Source organism: Zerene cesonia, chromosome 22, assembly GCF_012273895.1.
Source record: "Zerene cesonia ecotype Mississippi chromosome 22, Zerene_cesonia_1.1, whole genome shotgun sequence".
NCBI lineage: Eukaryota > Metazoa > Arthropoda > Insecta > Lepidoptera > Pieridae > Zerene > Zerene cesonia.
The window spans coordinates 1981387-2008305 of NC_052123.1; the positions used below are offsets into that span (position 1 = coordinate 1981387).

The 26919-nt window shown below is 33.0% G+C and overlaps 1 protein-coding gene across 1 annotated transcript in view; it reads right to left on the minus strand.

Moving 5' to 3' along the window:
- LOC119836074 (nephrin-like) overlaps positions 1–11828 on the minus strand; it is a 59717-nt gene extending 47889 nt beyond the window's left edge. Inside the window, exon 1 of the mRNA XM_038361288.1 lies at positions 11616–11828. The gene's annotated coding sequence lies outside the window, so the exon portion shown is untranslated. The remainder of the gene's footprint in view (positions 1–11615) is intronic.
- Positions 11829–26919: the final 15091 nt, after the last annotated feature.

Sequence of the window (26919 nt, forward strand, 5' to 3'; positions counted from 1 at the left end):
GTAAATGCAAATTGTAAATTCTAGACTTGTGTCATTTAAAACGATATGAGACGACGACGTTTAAAATACTATGGCTGTTATTCCAAAATGGGTATAAAACGAATAAGAACAATACTCGTAACAAATAAGAAACATTCATTGTTTATTTATATGTACCCATATCTAATTAACAAAAAGTACTAAACAGCCCTTAAATTGTCAAAGATAGAACAAATGGGACCACATGACAAGTGCTTTGAATATTTATTTATTTCTTTGAAATGAATAAGGAAGACAGTGTACACAATAAGAAGAGAAATGACATAACATAAACAACATAACAACATAATAACCAAGCATAATACATAATATAACAAAATAATACGTAAGGAACATGCAAAAAAAAATTAACATACACGAGACAAAAATACAAAAAACCAATGAAATCAAAAAGTTTGAAAATTTTATTTATTTCTTTATTTAGGACAACTTACAAAACATACACTTAAACAATACTAAACATGGCAATTATAAATAGAAATGCCGAGTGTAGCTTTATTTACAAGTCACATGGCTTGATGTATTCAATATAAAAAATTTGCCCTCATCAGATTACTAAGTAAAAAGTTAAGAGTTAACTGTCTCAAATATACAGTCGAATTGCGAACCACTGTTTTTAATTCGGTTGAAATTATGGATTTAATGAAGTCAGAATATAATATACAGAATATCTTTATGAGCTTATAATTTGTGCAGTTTAGGCTCAACGTGACTCGCATTTTATAGGATTTTTAAAACTACTGTCATATTAAGATCAAATCCGTTAAGGGACACAGAACATCCCGAAGGAATAACTTGTAAGATACAGTAGAATATCATAACGCTGCTTCTTTTAAATATATTTTAACCCAAAGATGACGCAAAAACTGTCCCCATCTACAATACTATTATACAGAGAATATTTTAGTAAGTTGTATGTTTGTAACGTCACGCAAAAACCAATGGACCGATTTCAACAATTTTTTCACCATTTAAAAGCTGCAAGTTCACCGAGCGATATAGGCTATATATGTACCACGGGCGAGGTCGGGGCGAAAAGCCAGCATTTAATAACTTCGCCAACAGATAATCAATATTAACAATAACTATTTACAAATACACAGAACATATCGATTCGGAAACCCAAGTCCGACCGCAGACCACAACGCCGCGGGGTTCATATTGTGTTCCAAGTTGTTTGAGATCTAAAATCGATATTAAATATGACCAATTCATTATATTATCTATACAAATAAACGAATAAAATAAAAGTAAAATTCAAACGGCTCCATACTATAGGCATTCATAGACACGGTACTATTTTCAAATTTATTTGTTCAACCCAGTGATAACAAAAAACAACTTAAATTTTTTGAAATTAATTATAGCATGAAAACATCTCTAACGTAGATTCAATTGCAAACATATTTATCTATAACACGATTATTAAATATTTACCTGTGTATCATTCATACGTTTCATAAGCTAAGTAATCCTTTTATAAACATTTAATGAAAATAATCGAATAATTACATATATACATATCCATTTATAATATTACAATAACAAATTCCAGAATAACATCAATACAATAACAAGCAAACAAGCTACCCCATAAAACCATGGAAAAGTTAATCGTGGCGTTTTAAATAATGACGCCACTAGGCTTTTCAAAACCCAAGGAGGTTATAAAACCTCCGCGTTATAAAATGCACCCGCGGCGATAAAAAAGTATAATCAGAGATCCTCAACCAATAAGATAAGGACAGGAAGCCCGGCAGGTGTTCCGTAGATTATTTACAAAGCGATAATATATGGAATTTAATAGGCCAGCCTTTATCACGCTGCATGTAAATCCGTTAAACCTGTTTATATTCTCAGGATTTCGAGTTTTAGACAAAATTGTAATGTGTTTCATCGTCGTGTTTTACTTAATATATTTTATTTATTTGTTGTATACATTTTAGCAAATTTTAGGGACGTTTCAAATCAAATATTTAATTTTAAAACAAACGAAACAATAAATCAATAAACCAGCATAATTAATTCAATCTAATAGTATTCGACCTTCTGCGTGTCTATTACGTTTTTATATCTTATCTTAATTAATTCTGATAAAGTATGGGAATTTGAGGAAACTTCCGTTCATCGCGAAAATTAAGAAATCACAGGCGAAGTTAAATAGGCGATGGACGTTTATTCGTCACGCGACAACATGCCCAGGGGGTCAAAGTCGCGGGCGTAGAAGCAATAAAAGCTGCGAATCTACAGTGCCGAAACATCTGTTTTTACTCCACTAGAAACTTCCATCATTCACTAAGCTCCGTAAATTTCCCGCCATAAAACATAGTAACGTCCCGTAAACTTTCCCAAGATATATTTTTAACCGCAATGACATTAAACCGCTCATAAAAATGTTTCGCAGTAAAACGATTGATTGATATATTGAACTATTTCCGTCAGTCATAAAGGATGGACCGGGTTCCATAAAATGGGAGCAATTGTAAAAACTACGGAATTTATTGCGTCGATTAAACGTCTCGAGATTCGAAGATGTTTTGTAAGAAAGTTGAAGTTGTCTGTTCTGATTGCTTGTATTTGTTTGTCTAATTATCTACATACTCGCTTAATAATGTAAAGCTTTAAGCAGTTTGAACGCGCTTATCTCGGAAACTACTGGACCGATTTAAAAAATTCTATGTCTCATTATATCAGAAACGCTATACGCACCTATACTACGGGCAAAGCTGGAGCGGACCGCTAGTTATAAATCCAAATTAATCGTGATTTCATTAATTTCCTACAATCGATTGTAGTGAAATGGCAACACTTACAAATGCAACACAAAAGTCTATCTAATTGTTTCTATTTGATAGTAACAGCGTAGTAGCCCCGCTTAGAAACATTATTCATAAAAAATGCTACTATTATTATAAATGCGAAAGTTTGTGTGAATTAATGTATATGTATGTGTATGTTTGTTACTCTTGCACACAAAAACTACTGAACCGATTGCAATTAAATTTGGTACGTAGACAGCTGGACAACTGGAATAACATATAGGCAACTTTTTATACCGATATTCCAACTGGATACGGACTTACGCGGGTGAAACCACGGGGCGCAACTAGTAACATATAAATCTCAAACCATAATAATAATATATCGTATGCTGATGTACTTTTTATGTTCAGTTAAGTAAGTGTGACAGAATAAATGGAAATGGCCTGATGCGAACGTCAATCTATTCATCTCCTAAATCCTGAATCAGATTTAGAAAAGAGTATCATATTGCGGAAAATTTATATGTAAAACCCGAAAGAAAGCTTTTTATTTGTTTTGAAATAATGGAGTATACAGCGTACCTTTGTATATTTATTGCAAAGATTATTCTTACTTCAATAGAAGGTATCGATTCGAGTGTATTTTTTGTGTTATACTCATACTTTTCCCGTGAGTGAACCGATTTTTATTACTTTTCATTTGAAAGCTGGTGCCGGCCATGTGTTTATATTTAAATTAGGGCTAGTTCAGACATTTTGAAGGCGGTGTAGCTTATATATCAATACAAAACTTTTTTTGTTATCCTCCAGATAACTTCAGAATATCTCGCTTTCAGGTAATTTTCACTGAGTTTCATCGAACTTTGTAGGTTCAAATATATAAACACAACCTAGAAACTCGGCCTTCCACCACTTCTAAACAAACCTATCCAAACAGTTTACTGGCTTACAGAGGAGACTGGGGATACTTGAAAAATTGCCACATAAAATCCAGACAAAATCGGACACGTATCCTCAGCTGATAGCCAGTTTAGAATGTAGGTTAATTCAACGCTTCGCTTTACTGCACAACCATTAGCTCCGATCCACATTGAGATTACTGCGGCCTTCATATTACAAAAGCCTTACATTATTCGTAGTAACCAACCCTGGGGGATTAGAATTTTAATTAAGTCGTTTTTTTTTTTGTTTAATGGTTCGCGTATCGATGTTATAGAAGGTATAAGTAAATGGGAATGATTGGGTTTTGGTAATGTTAGTAATATTTGGAATTTATCAGTAGTTGTTTGTTTGTTACGTTTGAATACATTTTATGAAGACAATTTAATAATGTTAGCATACATCAAGAGCTTGTTTGCAAGGGACTGCATTGTATTTTATATTGAATGTCAACTCCTTTTTGTATCGATATAACTGAGCCGATTTTAATGAAACTTCACAAACGAAAGCAGCACACATAGGTTTACATAAATAAAAATCTATGGTATAATTTAACGGTAATATTGTTTTTCTTGTAAGTATGTTTTCTAATAACTCTTTAAATACTTTTCTATCCTGCATATGAATATGAAGTTAAATTAAAATGTAATATGGCTCTTAAATGAATTTAAAAAAGAAAAGAGAAATAATAATTATCTTTATCAATAACATAAAAGCAATAGTGAGACAATAGATTCCATTTCCGACTAATAATATGTGAACGTCGCATTAATATGATCGTAATAAAAATAATGGAATGATCGAATCACTCGTAACGGGAAGATTTTAGCAAAACATACTTAGTGTTATTATACTTAATCAACATATTACGTTCAGAGTTGATTTTCATTAATACCTTGGTTTTGATTCGACTTTCTCTAGGTTCTGGATTTGACTGTGTTTTTGTTTGTTTGCTATCTCAGTAAGTACTATTGACTATGTGTCATTTGATGCTTTCTGTGTGGTTCCATTAGAATTTCGTCTAATTGTGACAATTTGCGCCGGTTTTTGTCATCATCATCAGCAGCCCTTAAATGTTCCCACTGCTGGGACACGGGCCTCCTATGAGAGTTCAGGCCATAATCCACCACGCTGGCCAAGTGCGGGTTGGCAGATGTCACATGTCGTCGAACTTTTGATTCTCGGACATGCCGATATCCTCACGATGTTTACCTTCACCGTTTTAAGCAGTGGTGATGTTATCCACATGCGCAGATAAATTGAAAAATCAATTTATTTCCTGCACGCTCGCCCGGTCTCAAACGCTGACTTATCGATTTGAAACCCGAGGTTCTCACCACTGAGCCACCACTGCTTTTAGTGTTTCGTAAAAATTATAAGTATAGAAACTAGTTTTTAAATTATTCGATTAACTTGAGACATAATTTCGATTTCATTAGTGAAACCTCATTCGTGTAACAATTTAAGTGTTTAATCTAAATAATAAAACAAGAGGAATTAAGCGCGTTTATTGATGACATCGGTCCCAACGTGACCCTGTTGAAATTCATCTGCGTCAGCAATTTGCGACGGTCCTTTGTGGTATTTTACTTAAGGTAAGATAATATTGATTTCGACTCAGTGGCTCTATTGTTAATAACGCTGCAACAGCGGTATATTTTATTTTAAATTTTCAGTCAATAATTTTAATAAGTACTATTTAATTTTGGTTTTATATATTTGACTTTATATTTAATTGAGTAATACGTAATTAAATGTAAACCTATGATTGTCCGAAATCGACCCGTGACAACTTGTAATTAAAACAACACTCGGCCTATTTATCATTCATGTTTTCAATTATACATTGGTGTCCGTTTTTGTCCATAATAAATAAATAAATATTGTATGTACAAGCTTTGCTTTACTATTTAAATAATCATTGAATTTTATAAATATACGTACAATATTGACAGAATATTTTTATTACATCTCAAAGCAAAAAGAGAGCAAAAATTTGATTTTATTGAAGACAGGTTTATATAACTACATGTACCTGGGTACTATGTACCGACATAGCGAAAACTAATTTTCACATACATGGACACTGCCTATGTCCCGAAATTTCGCTAGCTAGCTATTGACATAATTCAATAGGTCCACACATCCCCTATCGTGGAATACCTAGGAGTTAAACAAATTACCTACGTGGAACTGTTATCAATATTAAACGATACCAATTTATCAAGACATTCTTACCGTGATGTTAAAGCTTTCATAATGAATTAGTTTGTTATAGAGATATCATCCAGGTTTGCTTAAACGATAGGTTAAAGTACGGGGATGTTATTTCAAGAAAAATTTTGACTTTTAAATGCAGTAATTCTTTGTTTCAAAAATAATGAATTAAATTTTCTATCTTCAATATAAGAGAGTACTTTGCTTCCAGGTGGCTTAACAAAATACCACCCTGTATACGGAACACGATAGGAAAACAATTCATTAATCAGTTAATAATCCACAAATATTTGATCAGCCCATAATCCGGGACCCCGTTTGAACGGCGCATCGTAAATTCGTAAGCTCTTAACGAAATTCTAAACTTGGACCGTAATTTAATCTTCTTTGTCTCGATGAGATTTTCTCAACTACACGATGACAATATAACTTCAAACTTGCAGTGTAGATTTGCTTACAGGATTTATTTGCTCCTACATTGTATGCGCTAACATTGCTCGAATAGTATTGTTTGTTCATCTGGTTGATTTAATGTAATAATAATAGTCCCCGAGTATTATGGAGAGATACACATAATAATAATAATTAATAATTGATAAACTTTATTTGCAATAAAAATAATGTTAATCATGTTTAGATTAACATTATTTTTATGTGATTTAACTATGCTTGACTCTTATGGAAAACTAGATATTAAGTGTATCCGTGTTACTTACTATATCTATGTGTAGCTCTCAAAACGAGGGAATCGAAACTCAAACGGGTCGTTTTAATTGTTATCGATTCAATCCTACTAATATCATATATGCGAAAGTTTGTAATGATGTGTGTATGTTTGTTACTCTTTCACACAAAAACTACTGAACTGATTGCAATGAAATTTGGTATGTAGACAGCTGGAAAACTGAAATAACATATAGGCAAAAATAAAATAAAGGAATATCGGGATAAATAACTTTTTATCCCGATATTCCTACGGGATACGCGACTGAAACCGCGGGGAGCAGCTAGTAATATATAAAAAAGTATTATACAGATATCATAAATGTTAATATACAGCGATAAAATCTCAGTTAATAAATACATAATATTTACTATACAGATAATACATTCGTTATATTTTCGTATAAACAATTAGTCGTCCTACATGCAAAACTGTATCCGAATATAATACATGAATTAGAAAGCAAGCAAATAACATAAATCAACGATACTAGGAAACGAAAAATCATTTTGAAACACGAACTGTAACAGTTAATTCTGGTTAAAAATATCTATCAAATACATCGGAAAGTCGAACACAGTGCATCTGTACAATATCCAAGCGTAGGCGCATATGTAAATAATGGCAATTACGTGATTTAAAGAGAAACTCATCGATGGGAAGCAATAAAGATTAGGATGTGGAACAGATTGGCTTGTCGATGACATTTTATGTTTTATCTATATTTAAACTAGCTGTTAGCCTGGTGTCGTCTGTTTTTTATTAACAATGTTATAGTTGGTAAGAAATGTTGTGGATTTTAAAAATGTACTCTTAAAGAACGTGAACGTGAAATCTTTGTTTTCATAAAGTACTTTTATAGAACTTTTAATAAGCACTGGAAGATCGTTTAAACTATATTGCACACATTGTTAAGATTTTTCCACACAAACAAAATGTAGTATTTAAGATTTAGTCTTCAAAGGCAAAAGCATTGATTTTTCCTAACTATCATCGCTACAATCAATAACTCTGGAGGACTTCTATACTGATGTATTTCTATATAAGAATATATATTTAATCAATCTATATCCAATATCATAAACAACTTCAAAGTTCGATTCAACAGAATCTCCGGGTCAAGCATTTCTCGAATAAAACTTCAACCCCGGCGCTCGTAATTTTAATCCAGTCTTTTCCTTGTCGCATCATTTACATAATAATAACCTTTAATATTACTTCTTTCATCTCACCTGCGTAAGTTACTAAGCAAAAAAATTCAAGCCTTTGAATCAGTAGGTACCGGGAGGTACTTCGAATTTTTGAAAAAAATTAAATGTTAGAAGCATAATACGACAAAGAAGAAAAATTGAACGGATTTTAAACGTGATTTGATAGTTATTTTATATATCTTTCAAATTTTAAGGGCGTATTATATTATTCTAGGTATATATTTAGCATATTAGCGCTCCGCGAGCGTCCGCTAGGTTTCGCATGTGATAGCACAGCCTATAGACTCAAGGATTAGCTACTATACTGTCCTATTTGTTGTTTCCGACACGTAAAAACTACAAATTCTGTTTAATATCGCGTAAAATCAAACGATAACATACTATGCCATACGAAGAACAAAAATATCCCAGTTTCTCATCCCTAGAAAACTTTGCATGTCTAAACAACCACTTACAGACATTTGTTCACTTTGTCTCGGTATACAACACCTACGCGTACTCAAACCATAGAGCATAAATTCGAACCACGTGCTATAAACGCGGTAGGTATAACACCGATATCGTAAATCAGCCGCAACTTTATGGTCAGTTACAATAAGTGTCGTGGCGTATGTAACATTATTCATTTTTATCGACGCTCTGTAATTGCTTTATGGTGCCGTCTTGCTTATTGTGTCATCAATAAGATGTTAGGTGGTACTTCGTAAAGCTGCGACGGAATGTGCAGTATTAACTAGTTCTCCGTCCGCGGCTTCATCATGGGAAACACCGACAAAGACAGATTGTCCCAGGGTTTTAACCGTATACTCAGGTCGCAAACTGTCTTTGAAGCAAAATTCAATGGTTCAGTAGAATACATGAGACAAACAAAGAGAGAGAGACTTACTTAGACAGGATTTACTGTTTCTTTGCTAGAAATTTAGAAAAATAGATACAAAGCAAATTCTTATACATATGATAGATAACTGGAATAATAAAAATTAATATTTGTAGCTACGAGACGTTTAGGTTAGTTATTGCATTGTCTGTGTATATAAAAATGAATGGCCAAATATTTTACTAAGCGTTAAACTCGAGAACGGGTCGACCAATTCTGATGTTTTCATTAAACTTTTTTAGTAAGGTACAAGGAAGGCTCCTATGGAAAGAAAAATGCACCACTAGCGAAGCCGGGGCTCGGGGCGGTTAGTTCAGAATAAAACTTCTAATATATCTTTAAAGATTTTACCTACAGGTGTATACATGAGCAGGGAAGGGACTGGCTCTCTTAACACAGGTTATAGCTAAGTAGAGGGCCAGAGCCTCTCAATCAAATTATTCAATTCCTCAGTCTCCCCGTGACCACGCTCGCTGTAGTGTTGGAAACGTCGGGTTAATAATATAATGCACAAAACGCGTTTAAAATCCGTTAAAAAGTCATTCTAAATTGTACAATTATCAAGGTTAAATAAAGATTTATTATTTATTATGAAGCATCTAGCATCCTATTTAATGATATGTTTCTATTTCGACAGCTTTGCAACTGTTAAGCTTAAAATGAAAAAAATTTGTCCATCAATAAGCGACAAACAATCTATTAAAACAATCGATAAAAAAATAAATCATAATCATCTAATATATAAAATTCATAAATAAATAAATCCATCATTATCTAATATACAAAATTCTAGTGTCACAGTTTTCGTTGCCATACTACTCCGAAACGGCTTGACCGATTCTTATGAAATTTTGTGTGCATATTGAGTAATGTCTGAGAATCGGCCAACATCTATTCTTTATACCTCTAAATGATAAGAGTAAGGCAAAACAGCGTTTGCCGGGTCAGCTAGTGTGATATAAATTTTATTTATCCGTTTTTCTACCATAACGCTATCTATTCCAAATAAATAAACCGTAAACTCAGCAATACGCTTCAATTAATATTATAATAGCTGTCTTATATCACGCAAACTACAAATAAATATGTAGAAATACGAGAACCCACACCCTCTGACGTCACACAAGAGACTGCGTGTTAAAATTTAAAATTTCCCGAGTGTTAATATTCCCGAGCCGCTTGGAATAATCAGCTTCCAATTTTGGTATTTAATTTTTACACTTTCTACGGCAATCGGTGCGTAAAAAGGTTTTATATAAAACTCTGATATGTTTCCTAGATATGTTTTAAAAAAGTAACTGTGTTTCGTACGGTGATTGGGGGAGCCGGGGACCAGTTTCCTTTTCCTCGCTCTTCCAAGTCCATTCTTTCTTTCTAATCGCTAATGCTTTCCTTATCCCTTACCCCTTAAAGCGGGCAGCGCGTTCGCTAAGCCACTACCAATGCGAACGTTCATGGGCGGCGGTGATCGCTTACCTTATCTTATCAGCGTATCAGGCGAACCACCAGCTCAGGTGGCCGCTATGACATAAGAAAAAATATTGTATACAAGTTTTTAACACTTTCCAGGATAAATTAATACCTGACTAGTTTTACTTTAAACAAGGGGTCCTAACCTTTACTTAATAAGACAGTTAGTTTGTCTCTTTGTATCACAGGAACCACTGGACCGACTTCAAAAATTAGTTCACCGTTGAACATGTACGTGATCATTTATGCTATATATTTCACGAGCGAATCGCTAATCAACTGCTTATAATTATGTTTTTTTACATACCTTTAATAACATTAAAAGTTATAAAATGCATAATGTACGATTTTGCGTTTAAATGTAAGATAGTCTTTATATAAAGTGATAATGTTTTTTGCATGTACAGTTAGAATTACTGTTGTAAAAAAATGTTATTTAAAACAATTCGCGGCAAGAATAAAAGAGATCTCATTTAATTACATATTCGTTTTTTACCCTCCGGTAACACGCATGGATAGCATAGCCCCTAGAAAGAAAAGCGTAGAAAATGTAGCATAATTGATCTATCAGTACAAAATTGTCAAAATCTGCCCAGCGGTTTTTAGGATATCGACGCACACACAAACAGAGAAACAGAAAAATATTACCAACCATCGGTGTTTGGTCTTTAATCTTTATATATCACATCCATATTGAATAGCAAACATTTTTTAAAAACTATTTAATGTACGGATATTATCTATTACTGTTTTAAAATACTATTTATAGGTATATAGATTATGCTATTAATACTCATCATACCACTGGACATATTTTATCCAAAGAAAATAAATAGAAATACGCTAGGGAAACGACACTGCAAATAATTTGCATAAGAAGGTAACCTATTCCATATGGAATGCCGCCGTTTTTGGAGTGACCCGTTTCTATATTATAAATAAATTGTTTATTTTCAGGAGAAAAAAGCGGTTAAATGACCCACTATCGTTCATGTGTAAATCACATAGATAGATATATATCATTATATAAATATTCAAATACATTAAAGGATAATTATATATTACTAATGAAAAAAAAAAAATAAAGGAGTAATTGCTTGGTAAAACTTACTACGTAGGTACCTAAAGACGAATCTTGTTTTTATGTTTTATTAGGTTCAATTGAATAAAATTACGAAACAAAAATGTTTACTAACATCTAAATGAATTTACTTTTTAAATAAACAAAATGGAACAAAACTTTAACAATGTATTACTTATACGTGGTTCAAAATACAATTTACAATTTATTTATTTATTTTAATTTTAGTAAGAGATAAATAGTGACACGAGTCGGGTAAAAACATAAAGACAAAAAAAATACAAAAACAACTTACCGTTTCAATAATAATAATTTTATTCCAAAATCCAAGTCACGTTATCACAAAACACATAATTATTTATTTATTGTAATAAACACACATTGTTTTAATTACATTTTAGAAATAAAACACACACAACGGAAAATTCAAAAATCGAACGTTCGAATCTTTCGATCTTCGTCCACCAGGGATTAAAAACACACGTGCACCTCCATTAGACGCCACCACAAAACTGAACGGAAAGCGAACGAAAGCGACATGCGCCAAGCATCGAGATCAAGGGATGAAGTATGGGGTGCAAGGGACGAAGTAAAACTTACCACTCACGACATTTTTTATCAAAATAATGAGCATTTTTAGTAGAAATTAATAATATTTAAAACGTGAAATTTACTATCGCACTTATTTAATCATCTCAATACTACTACTACTGGTTTTCTTCGTTTATTTTAGATATCTACTAACGCGTTATCATTCCTTTGTTTGTGGATGTCATTGAATAATTTCGAATAATTTATTTATGGCGTACATTGTTTTTAAAATTAGAAATTGTGTTTTTGTCTACACTAATATTATATGATATTATATAAGAATTTGTATTTTTGTTTGTTTGTAATGAATAAACTCAAAAGCAACTGGACCGATTTTTAAATTCTTTCACAATTAGAGAGCTGCAATTTCGCTAAGTAACATTGGTTATATATGTACCACAGGCGAAGCCGGGGCTAACTGCAAGTGTTATATTAAATAAAAAAACTTTACTGTTATGCGTTTAATAAAAAACATTACTGTTATGGAATAAAATAATAAGCAAATATTTACACCAGTTATTGATTTTACTACTATATTTTCTTTTATTTACTTACTATATTTTCTTTTATTTCTCTAAATTTGCATGAAAAATAAACTTTTTTTAAGTTAACCAATTTTTCCATAAAATAGTAAGCTTTTTGTTATCACTAACGCTATGCAAAGCCCAGCCAACATTTACATAAAGCACAAGTCTAACGAATGAGTAAACCAATCAATCAACCTCCATCGACGCGTGAATGGGCGTCCTTATCTGCTGCGGCGTACTCCACATGAAAAGTCGTATAAACATTACAGTCCCAATTAATGCAACGTGTAATTAAACTCTTTAATCATAATATTACTAAGGACCCGCATTGGATCCTGTATTATAATGATTATTTGTTGAAGCATTTATTCTTTTTTTAAATTGCTCTTAAAAAGTTTGTACTGAAAAAAAAATTATTGGTGTTTGAAATTAGAATGCAATTTTCGCAAAAAGTTGTTGTATGTAATTATCAGCTTATGGGTATCGCATTCGTTACATTCAGAGTAGTTAATTAGATGTTATTATACATAAAAACCTTCCTCTTGAATCACTCTTTCTATTATAAAAACCTTATCAAAATCCGTTCTGCAGTTTCAAAAATTTAAGCGTAGATACATACGTAGGGGCAGACGCGAGAAGCGACTTTGCTTTATACTAGCTGACCAGCAGACAAACGCTCTTCTGCCTTACTCTTATCATTCAGAGGTATAAAAACAGATGTTGGCATATTCTCAGACCTATATGCGCACATTATTTCATTAGTATTGGTTCAGCCGTTTCGGAGCAGTATGGTTACTGACATTGTGAAACAAGAATTCTATTTTCATTATTTGTTTATTTATTTACAGACAATACATAGTTATAAACAATAGTGATGAATATACCTAGTCTTGTATATTATTAATATTTTTTTAATAAGAATCATTTCTGAAGACATGTTTTATAAATGTAGCAACAATATGTAAATATGACTGACGAAATATATGAAAAATACTTGCTTCGAGTCTTAACATTTACCACCCGTTCTGAAAGCAATTTCAACGGAGAAGAGCCGACAAGAAACTCTGTATTTGCTTCTTCCAATCATATAAATTTTCATTTTCATTCTACATAGGTCCGTTTATACACATAAGATCAATGTATAATGATTTATTACATCTATACATATAGATGTAAGGAAATAACTATGTAGGAGTATTGTACCCAATCTAATTTTGTTATTGAAGGATGTCTCTAAGACAGTAGCAGGAAATAATAAATAATAAGTCATGTTCAATAAAGCGGCAAAGGTGGCTTAAATCGGCATAGTTTTTCGGAAGAGAACATATTCCATTCTCGTATTATAGTACAATTCGGTTAAACAAACATTTCAATTTTATATTAATAGTATAGATTCACCCGTTATACATATGCGAATGTCTGTATGTCTGTTTACACGGCTAAAACGGCAGCACCAGCAAAAAATGATCAAATTCAATCTATTAACTGCACACCAAATATTACAGGAAAAGTATTGAAAATAAAAAATAAAATGGCAGTTACTTATTTGTTTATTTATTTAATCTTCATTGTATACATAAACTATACAACATAGTTTATGTATATAAATAACAAACAAAAAAATCATAACACAAACAATTATACATATTTAAAAAAGTAAAAAATTCAAAGCATTGGAAAAAAAATTAAATCCTCTATTTACCTACTGACTCGATATTGTTTTTAAAAAGATTCAAAACACTAATCACATTTCCTTCTGTCCCAGTCGGATAAATATCAAATCTGTCCAAGTCTCAAAGGGCATAATATGATATAATTTTATGAAAAACTTGCATCAGTAGCGCTATCTATATATATACATAATAGAAAGTGTTGTTAGTTACACTACATATAACTCGAGAACGGATTAACCGATTTGGCTGGAAATTTGTGCAGAGATAGCTTAGAACGAGGAGACGGACATAGGAAAATTTTTATTCTGGAAATCCCACGGGAACGGGAGCATGTGAGGAAAACCCCGGGTCTATCTTTCCTGCGTCTACGCGGGCAATGCCGCGAGCGGAAAGCTAGTTGATAAATAAAACTTAATTCAAATCGGCCCATCCCGTCGGGAGAAACCTTGGTACAATCAAGCACAATATATGGAAAAGAGAAGTGGACTAGAACTTATCTCACATTGGGAATAGGCCGGTAAAATCTAGAAATCCCTCAGGCGTCTGAATCGAATTAATATTATTGATTGACTCAACTTTTATTTATGACGTCATGAGTCCCTGACTCCTAATCTTAGTGGTTAATTCGTAAGTCAAAAAGTCCTACCTTCGAAGGCGAGTGGAACAAAATTCGTGTAACACAACTTACAACTCGAGAACGGCTGAACAGATTTTAATATTGATTCGTTGCAATTGTCTTACGCCACAAATATGTAAAACTACAATAAAGATATAACTTCCATAGCCGGGGGAGCATCTAACAATAAAAAGAATATAAAAACTATATACATAACAATATTTCTTAACGCCATGTCTCTCACATGGAATTTCTATTTACCTTCTCTTTCCCAAAAACACATGTATCCACCGACGCGTAATATTTCTATGCAAATGGCGAAAAGAATTTATAGGGCCGGGGCACTTTATCAAAAAATGCTTTATCGGCTACGCACCAGAGATGACAAACTTCGCGGTCGTAGAGGTATATCTATGTTTATATGAATATGTGATGTTACATTGAATTTTTGTTGTTGAAATACAGGCTATTTGATGTGGGAGTCGTCGGAAAAAGCAGTGGTGGCTTAGTGGTGACAACCTCGGACTTCAAAATCGATAAGTCGGGGTTCGAGACCGGGCGAGCGTGCAGGAAATAAATTGATTTTTCAATTTATCTGTACATGTAGATAACATCACCTCTGCTTAAAACGGTGACGGAAAACATCGTGAGGAAACCGGCATGTCCAAGAATCAAAAAAGTTTGACGACATGTGACATCTGCCAACCTGCACTTGGCCAGCGCGGTGGATGGCCTGAACCCTCATAGGAGGCCCGTGTCCTAGCAGTGGGTACATATATGAGCTGATGATTATGAATGTAGGAGTCGATGAGGCTTCAGCACGAGTTGGGCTAGCTCGCACCAGGAAAGTTCCAGAAGACCGACGTGAAACAGCAACATGGTATCGTGATTGGTGCGTGAAGGAGACCGGAGGCCCATATCCTTTTCATTCCTCTCGTAAACCCTTTCTCAATCCCCTTCCAATTTTAAGTCGGCATTTCATTTATAGGGTCGTCTAATTGACCTTTCACCTCTTCAAATGTTCATATTCGGTGGTAGTGCTTACCATCAGATCACCAACTCCATTGGCGACAAGGACATAAGAAAAAAACTCTCTCACTTCTGTCACTTATTGAGTTGTCTGTTGTATGAGGTACCCTTTGTATAGTCAAAGGCTAGGCTGTTATCTCGTTAACATAAATTTTACGTTATTCGCTCGACTCGTATAAAGTATCGAATCAAAACAGTTGCGCATAGAAATATATCTTTTCATCATCATAAAACGGACTTAAGATTAAACTAACCTACAGACCATCTGTATCTATTGGCATATACCAAATCTTATCAAAATAGTCTCTTCAGATTATTCATGAAAGCATAACCTACAAACTGTGTAAATAAAGGATAAACTTGTTAGAAAACGGGTGATCCCGTTGCAGACATAATTTAATTTATTGTTGAATTGTCGTCTCCACACAGTACAGGTATACCAATTCAATAGCTATCAACGAACTTTCAAGCTCAAGTCTTCATCTCAATAATGTTTTAATAAAAAAAATATCTCTTGCACTAATTTAAGGAGTAGCGAATCCAATGTCACAATAACTGGCCGATACATCTAACTGGATAGAAAATAACAATGTTCCCTGTCACCCAGGAAGGGTCAGGGCTCAGGCTTAGAATTGTAATATAAGTACTTAGTGCCTGGATGACCGAGCTTTGCTCGGTATTTTTTTTTTTTTTTTTTTTAACTTTAATTATTCGCCAAAAAATAGTATTATTATTCGCCAATAGATGTCAGGAAGAGTCGTAATAAATTGGGACTACTCAAACGCCTCCTATGTGTTAAAAAGATAAGTTTAAGTCGATAAAACACGAATATGATATTTTCTAAAAAAGATTCCTAGCTAGATCGATTTATCCCCGAAACCCCCTATATACTAAATTTCATGAAAAAAAAAAAGAAAAAAAAAAATATATATATATATATAAAATAGATAACACAGGTTAACGTCGTATAGTCCACTCAAAGTCACCTACAGATTTTTATATACTCTTTTGTCTTCGCCCCGCTAACCCAAAAACGCCACATCTCAACATATTTCCAAAACTAAACCAATGTCCTGTTTCCTGCAATTCAACAGTCTCGTCTGATGAATGTAACAGAATACTTCTTAAATATCTTTTTGGCGCTGTGCCAGTTTATATTGTTATCGGTTCTCTCTGTTACATTTGCGTTTGCGGCTGTCCGCCAAGTAACTAAATGTTTATATGGTCGCTTTCTGCAAGAGGGGGACACAATAAAAAACTGAACCGCCTTCATATGGTCAGAACTAGACCAATTTAAATGTGACATGGAATAATGAATGGGAAAACTGTTTCTTTCAAAGAATTATTATAAAAATCGATTCTAAACAGTTAAGAGTCATCGTAAAAAAAACATTCGTACTCCCTTTTTGATGTCAGTTAAAAACACAGACGTGTCGGATTTATAACAACTTCCTATTTGTATGGGTTTTGCAGATAGTGAATGTTCATTTCTTAAGAAGCGGGTGGTCTTATCGGATTAAGAGTGTCCTCCACGTATCGCGATGATACATTTATGGATGTACTAGCGGTTTCACCCGCGTTAGTCCGTATCCCGTAGGAATATCGGGATAAAAAGTTGTCTATATGTTATTCCAGTTGTCCAGCTATCTACGTACCAAATTTCATTGCAATCGGTTCAGTGGTTTTTGCGTGAAAGAGCAACAAACACACACACATCCTTACAAACTTTCGCATTTATTATATTAGTAGGATTTGAATCACAATGCAGATTTGTTCAATGTGTGTTTCATTGCAATACGTGCTATGAATAGGGGAGAGTCTCGAATAGTCGAGAGAAATTCACCATTAAATACTCAATGAATTTAATTGTATCTTTAATTAATTGTTTTATGAAATATTTTAGTTAATAATAACCTAATCACACATTGCTACACGATATAAAAACTATGTGGACAAACTAAAAAGGAGTTGTTGAATCAATTAAAAATACAATAAAATATAAGATAAAACATATTAACTAAAATAGAAATTTACAGTCTGCTCATATAAATATTTTATAGCCAAGTCCATCACAACTAAACCCATTTATAAACACTCATTAATTAACTACACCCATGTCAACATAAAGAGCTAATAAACATGAAGCCTAATGAACAACATTGAATTAATAAATTAACCTTTAAATAAACGAAAGTTTTAATATCTAAAGAAATATAGAGCAGTCAACAGTATAATTTCTACATAGTTTAGCTCCCAAGAGACCAACAACTCAACTGCGATGAATAGTTATAAGCCTATCTAATTAACAAACTTCAATATATCGCTGTTTCATAAGCAAAAAAGGTTATACTTTATTAATGTAATAAGACTTTTTTGCCCCTATTGATCGTTATGAACCGGCGCGATAAGACACTATTTTTCCAGAGGATTTGTATTGTTTTAATCTATATCAATGTTACGCCTAAAATTTAGAATAAAACATGCGTTAATAGAGCAAATAGCTCCCAAAGCATTGTGGTCAAAGCAAAGATCCACTTCACGAAATGCGGGTTATGGGTATAATTTTCATTACTCGGGACAATCACAGGAATACAGCGAAATTCGTGCCTGCCTCAGCATTCAGCGCGTTGTGGTATTGAATAAAAGCCAAGAAGCAATCTCAACATTAGGTAGTTTTGTTCTGAAGGAGTTTATATAACTTGAAATAATTAATATATGACCGGAACTCTTACCACAGAAAGTTATTTGATCTTAATTTTGTTTTCAATTCGATTAGGATTTTTATTCGACATCGCTCTTGAATTATTTGCAAGCAATTCGAGTTTTACATCCAGACTAGCTAGGCCCCGCGGTTTCACGCGCGTAGTATAGTCCGTATCCCGTAAGAATATCGGGATAAAAAGTTGCCTATATGTTATTCCAGTTGTCCAGCTGTCTACGTACCAAATTTCATTGCAATCGGTTGAGTAGTTTTTGCGTGAAAGAGCAACAAACACACACATCCTTACAAACTTTATAATATTAGTAGGATAGTAGGGTAGAAGGATAGGATTAGTAGGATTTTAATGTTATAATCGATATAGGTCAAAATTAAAGTTCAAGATTAATTTCATTTTGAAGCACAGCACGAATGTGTGCAGTCTTAGTTTCCAATAGTACCAATTCAGTTTTCAATCGAATCGAACTCGATTGAATTAGATTTCGATACTGTTGAAATTAAACTACGATCCACCTCCCTACAACCAGGAAGGAATTACTTAGAAAAAGGAATTCATCGTGATCATAAAAACAAATAAGTTTACCGTTGTCATTTATTGAAATGACGTGACTATGTCTATAATAAAACCCTACACACTATACACCCTACACAGTTCGACAGGTTTTTCTGAAATTAATTTGAGTGCTGGTATTGGCTATAAATAAACCATCCAAAGCCGGATCAACATAATATGACTAACAAGTATATATGGATGCAATTTGCAGTGTTGTGCTTTTATAATTCTAGTGACGTTTGATCAATCAGTTTTAAGTAAAAAATTAACACGTAACTACAGTAGGAGTTTGGACTAACGACGAATTGAGGGATATTTTTTTATATTATAATAAATATTTAAATATTAATCTTCTTGTGAAATGAGTAATTAAAAGCTGTCATTTTTTTTATTGACATTTTTTGTGTCATAGCGTACAACTGAGCTGGTGGTTTACCTGAGGATAATCGATCCCCAACGCTTATGAACATTCGACACATACATACATACATATACACATATTCATTCATACACTTTTAAGAGGAAAAGAATAATGAAACATTGATGACTCAAAAGAATCTTTCATCGTACCAAAAACTACTATGCTACTTGTTCAGACTGGTTTTCTGTGAGTCTGGTACTACCCCCGTGCGAGCTGGCCCAATTCGTGGTGAAGCGTGTTCGACTCCCACATTACACTCCCAAATTTATTGTTTGTTGTTACAATATATTTAAACAGTTTGTTAATATGAAGTGTACATATATAAAACTATTTAACGAAAACCCTTTTACCTCATGAAGTTTTCCATCACTGATAAGAAGAGTGATGTGGATAATATACAGATAAATAAAAAATAAAAATAGCACCCTATACCATACCACAGATAACATAACATATACTATTTATACCAAACCATCGTTTGAGCCATAAGAATTTATGCAATCCTAACAAACATAAAGCTCATAAGATCAAATAGGGCCGTTCACACACTCTAGCCAATAAATTCAAGTGGTCAGCTAATTCTGCATTTGTCAGCGTGTGCTATTTACGTTGTGAATACTCGCCTTAAGTCTAGATATGCATTAATCTAGATCTGGATAGCTGGTTTGTTTGGGATTACGTTATAAGCTGGAGCGAATGTCAGGGATTGGTAATAACTAATAAGCTAGGGTATTCAATGCAACATGGTTATGACGTTAGCACTTATGACGTTTTGGTTGGTAAAGTTCTCGGTAATTTAATTTGGAAACAGGACACATTCTTAAGTCAGCTAGTCTGATATACTTAACGCATACTATTTCAATCAAATGGATAAAAAAAAAATAATATATCTGTTTCTAGAGATATAAATTCCAAATAAAAGTGTATGTAAAAAACATATATGGACCGTATAAACTGTTATATAGTTTATTGAAACCTACTTTATCAACGGCTAATATTTGATTATGATTCTCAATTTGCTTCATTTAATCAAATGACATGCGCATAATCAAATACAATTATCGTCAAACCACTTACAGCTGAATTTCCAAATTGCAATAATTGCAAATATCGATTTTGAATTAGAAATGTAATATCAGTTAATTATTATTTAGTTGGTACATTTTCAAATGGACACATTTCGCTTAGCGATTCAATGTTATATTAATTTATTCTCTATAGAAATTCGAATGTACGTACATGATTGCTGATTTTTTTTTTATTTAGTCGTTTGTTTATTTTAACGTATAACTGTTTTTGTTCCAAATATAGAAAAAAAAAAATAGCAAGCTATTAATTCACGCTAGATTTCTGTGGGGGTGTGGTACTGCCACGGTGCGAGCTGGCCCAATTCGTGCCGAAGCGTGCTCGACTCCCTCAATAAAAAATACATATTATGTTTTATAAGATAGACAGACAAAAAGTAACATGCTAAGTTACTTTTTATGTTACTTATTTGGTTAAGTGAGAATAGTTTTCATACTTTGATTTTCACTTCTAATTCAAAGTGATAATAAATCAAACTTTATACATTATCATCAGCCCATATATGTTCCCACTGCTGGGACACAGGCCTCCTATGAGGGTTCAGGCCATAATCCACCACGCTTGACAAATGCGGGTTGACAGATGTCACATGTTGTCGAACTTTTGATTCTTGGACAAGCCGGTTCTCTCGCGATTTACCTTCACTGTCAAACTTTACTCGGTTAATTAAGGTATTGAAATCAAGAAAAAACAGTTAAAAACCATTGTTAAAAGAATAATGAAAACACAAATTTGTTGTAAGATAAATTTTAGGAAAAATTATTCTAATTTTCGTTAACATTACGAGTTTATAAAGAAAAATGGCGGCGAAAAAATAACACCGAAGCGAACCTGAAAATAACTCATTTAAATAAATATATTAAATATGTGATTCGTCAACTGTTATAAAATACACTAGCTGCACCCGGCAAACGCTGTTCTGCCTTACTCTTATCATTCAAGATATGAAAAATAGATGTTGACCGATTCTCATAGATACCGGATAAGCACAAAAAATTTCATCAAAATCGGTCAAGCCGTTTTGGAGGAGTATGGCAACGAAAACGGTGACACGAGAATTTTATATATTAGATTTATAAGCCCAATTACTCTTTGAAACCCTATAACATTTCTTATACTAAAAAGATAATACGATTTATAATTTCACTTACTATTGCCCCCGGCGTCGCGTGATCTAGGAAATTTAACATCGTTATGCACATTATGTTTTAACATAGCGGCAGCTGCCATTTATTGAAATTCATACATTTGGGAGTGAGTTAAATGTGTATTATAATAGATTACCATGGAAATTGGAAATGTTCTAATATCCCAAAAAGTAGCTAACGTTTAATGAAAAGTAGTCTCTATCTACTATTCCCAGACACAAAACACATACCATAAAATCGCTCCGTTTCGACGTTCAAGATGGACAGACGAACGATCAAACACGGTATCGTATTTATAATGTAAGGATACATGACCTTTTGGACCTGAACTAAAAGTAGCTATATCAGCTAACTTAGACCATATAAGGTTAATTGCTTGTAACTTGTGACAAAGGACTCTTTATATTAAAGCGATAGGAACAAAATCTCTTGGCTCTTCACCAATACAGAGAACACATATCGAGGTCAGTGTTGGCTTGAATAATATCTTATACTGGATAGAGTAAGTGTGGAGGATTTGTGTGTATAAATGTGAGTGATTGGCGCTTAATTTCAAAATAGTTGTATAACACACGTGGTTCCGTGAATAGTATTATATTTAATAGTATATGTTTTCAGGGTATTATGTATATTAGCAAATTTCAATAATATTTTAGTAGTTTTTGTGTAAGGTATAAAAAATTAAAACGATCCTATAAATTAGTGATTTAGTGGTCCGGTATATATATTCCATGCTCCATCAAAGAATTTCATCCAGAGACTCGTTCATTGAATGTAATTTCATATCGCAAATATGTGAAATATTATCTATATATATTTTTTTGTAATTTTGTTTTTTTTATTACGATTTTATTTGAGACCAGGTTGTATTATTGCTTAGTAACTCAACCTTAGTTTGAGTAAAAATGAGTTTATATTAAAAGTCCAACTTATCAAACCTTCGTGCTAGTAACAATACAGGTCATATAAGCTATTAAGTCCTAATTATCGCGCCTAATTACCCCGGTTAAAGTGACACGATGGTAAGCCGCTATCCAGTCTATCTATAATCTATGTCTAGAAGTATATGAATATCACTAGAGATTGGACAAGTATTCCTAGAGCGCTTAAATTTATGCGAAGACAAATAGGATGTGTTGAGTTGATGCCTGTGTATCATAGAGAATTGGGTTAGTGGCGCTAAACATAACACGTAATGGAATTAAATTAAATTTATTAATCGAAGCGATGCGTGATTGTAAGCAAGATACAGTTCTACGGTTGATATGTTTATTACTTAAACAAATTAATGTTTATTATACTAGCCATCCGCCCCGGCTTTATCCGTGGTAGGTTTTTTTGTTTTCATAAGTACCTACGTGTTAATTCAGTCAGTTATCTTTGCGTTTTATTAAATAATTAAGATGGAACCAATAAGTTACACCCTTTTACACGAGCATGCGTCTCTTCACTAGTTTTTCTTAAAAAAAAAACTGATATGATTCAAATTATCAACAGATAAAATTACATTCAAATCGATTCAACGGGTTATGCGTAAAACCGTAACTTTCACATTCAATATAATGAAATACATAGGGTTTCCACCGCACAAAGGGGACGTCATCAAAGCCAGTACGTACTATATCGTAAATTTATTGCAGGCCGCAGTGAGTTACCCGAATAGCTGTGGCACAACATTGTGATTGTACGCCAAATAATACCTGTGAAGATAGGATATATATCTGTATAGATAGTCATATATATATGTGTTAGTAGGGTTAAACTAAACGTCACGTTTCTTGGGGCCCTACCCTTATAGGGGCTTCATTTTAGTGTGGGCTAGTATCGGCTTTGTGTGTGGTTTTAGCTAACCCCGCTTTTTGCTGGCCTCGTTTGCCTAGTTCGCTTGGGAAAAGAAAGTTATTACATAGTATTTGTTACTGACTGTTGTGTGTCTGATAAATAAATAAATATTCACAGGATAACTCATCTCGTAGATGGATGAATGGTATTGATTGCACTAAATACATTTTATTCCATGAATCAACCATTCAGAGTACCAATTGTTAAAGCATCAAAATCGATAATTTATGCATTTATACATTGTTCAAGAATACCTATCTTTACTATAAAAAAGAATTTATATTGCGAGGTAAAGGAGTAATATGAGGTTAAGTCCGTGTACATATAAACACCAGAGGGCCTCTATAAAACTTAAAGCCGCACCTTTAGGATATTGTGAACTATCTCTGTTACCCATTGTAGTAGACACATTTATTGTTTATTGAGAGTAAGGTACTATACAAATATGGAATGTAATTAATAAAATGGAATAAACAAGTACATATTATAAAAATTGTAAAAAATGGCAAAACAATTTTTAAAAGATGTGTGTAAGCCCTGTTTCCTAAACGTTATGGTTAAAATGTCTATTTCTTTAAAATTTATCCTGATACGCTAAACAGGAGCGAGGAGACATCCAGAAGTTGTTAAACTGTTATTATGCAATTTTGAAGTGAAACTTCTTTCTTTTGATTTCAAACCTGATGCAACGGAAAAAACGACAGGTAAGAGACACAAGCGTGAACAAGTGTGAAGCGCACACACACCTTTTTTTATACAAATATTCCCAAATCTTCATAATGTGTGTATTTATTTTAACCACTTCCTTAGCTACCTTTTATTAAAAAAATATATATAATTTAATGAAATCCTCCCGGTGTTACTAATCGGCAGATACGATTTCTCAAACCCTCCGGTATTTTGTGTTACTTCAAATGCTTACATTGACTGGACTATTTTAAATAACATTTATATAAAAAAGTAGGTTACTTGTTACAAGTCCTATTCAGAATATATATAATTCTATTCCATGAATATTAAGTATGTTAGTGTAATAAAATTACACTAGGATCACCTGGTTATCGAAATTCGGCCTTTCTATCAAAACGACCTCACGACCTCTAGTGCCTATGTACTTCAGAGCGATACAGTCGACAAATCTGCATTGAGAAATCTAGTATAGTATTATGCTATCTGTGGTGACGGAAACAATGGTGTGTCATATTATACTGGGGGGAAAACTACAAAATAAATACGAGAAGACTAGCGTTGCGTAATGATATTTGTAAGATCTCTACGCCTAAATATTTGAACTCATCACCATCAGCCCATATACCTTCCCACTGCTGGGACACAGGCCTCCTATGCGGGTTCAGGCCATAATCCACCACGCTGGCCAAGTGCGGGTTGGCAGATGTCACATGTCGTCGAACTTTTGATTCTTGGACATACCGGTTTCCTCACGATGTTTTCCTTCACCGTTTTAAGCAGTGGTGACGTTATCCACATGTGCAGATAAATTGAAAATAAATTATTTCCTGCACGCTCGCCCCGTCTCGAACCCCGACTTATAGATTTTGAATTCCGAGGTTTTCACCACTGAGCCACCACTGCATTTATTAACAAAAATATATCTGTAGCTAATAAAAGCTTGGTATATAGCATAAAAGTGGAACTAGTGAATAAGGGAATAATTATAGTTTATAAATCTAAAGTTCTGCATTTCAAAATGACTCACAGTAAAATATTTAAACTGCATATTTCGCTGAACACTCACTGGTATTAAAACTAAGCCAATAATATTATAACACATGAAATATATTTCCGCCTCTCTTTGTTGCAGATAAGCGAAATTATCCACAATTAAATCTCCCAAATATAGATAGAGGGAAATAAATCTTATTAATATAGCCAGAGAGCTGATTATTGTTTTATTCGAATGATTGTAAATGCACAATAAGCTGAATTTGTTTTGCTTAATTTATTAAGTTATACTTTCATAACTATTTAATATAAAGAAAAAGAAACAAAAACATGACATTTCGTTTAATTAATAAGTTACTAATTGAAGTGTCTTACTATGAGTAGTAAGTAGTAAGAATAGCTTCAGCCTAGTAGACCTTCTCCGCATCACGTAAAGTGTAGCCTATTGAGTATAAATAAAAGATTTATACCAAATAGGCCACATTTGTCATAGAAGACTGATACCTTTTACCCAAATTCATCCATATAATATAGGTATTCAACTGCCATAGCCTGTAAGAGAAAGAAACATCTATCAATTCTCACAAACTATTTACTCGTGTTTATATAACTAGAATTTCTGTAAAGCATTTTTGAAAAAGGGAGGAATTGAATACAAAACAATCCAATTTATTAAGGTATAAGGACCTCAAACATGCTGATCAATATCTCTAAACAGATCGCACGGTATCGGAAGGTTACGATTAATTTATCTTCTCATCTCTCTAAAGATATCCGATTGATTAGTTTCAAATTATCTAGGAGGATTGTAAAGGAAAGAAAATTTTTAAGTAATTAATTTCGATTTAGATTTGTCATATAAGATTTTTTCATATTCTACTATGAATAAACTTAGATAATCCATACATAATCTATGTGCATAATTTATTTTGATTCAGATACATACAGATTTTCATAGTAGAGTCGCTTATGCTAGTATTGATTATGAATAATATTACAAATTATAATTACAAGTATATTAATTACATTATTCTACAATCTGCTTGCGATATGTACTTGCCGCACAGTAGTTGTGTTATTTTTTAGGTTGTAAGTTTTAATGTGTAATATTTTGTTCTAATTTTCAAATTCTTTTATGTTTTTTTTTTAATTTTTCTGTTTCTGTGTGGCCTTGTTACCAATAAATGTTTTATTTATTTACATGTTTATTTGTTTATGTCATTTTGTGATCGATCAAGCGTTCTTTTTTGATAAAACTCTTCCGAAACGACTTGAATGCTTATTCAGATATTATGTGTTCATTAGAGTTGTTGGAAAACTATTTACATTTTTGTACCCCTAGTACGTACGTAACGTTTGCTGTGGCAGTTAGTAAATTAGTATAGTAACCACGCGATAATAATAAACGGTATTTAAATTGTTTACCATCTCCTAGACCACAAATACATTTATTGAGAAATCATTGCTCACTGTTTACTTGGGGGACCCAAATTCAATTTGTGTTAGTTCACAATGGTTTGTCTCCCGCTGCTTAATTAATCGTAATCTCTTGGTTTGTAAGCGCTCATTAAGTTTACCATATAAACCTCGGCCATTTTGCTTGCTGGTAATTGAGACCCCTATGTAAATATATAAATTATTTATGCAGTTGTACCGATAGCCTTGAAATCACAGTGGCAATGATAAAACGCAATAGCATTGAAATGTTAGT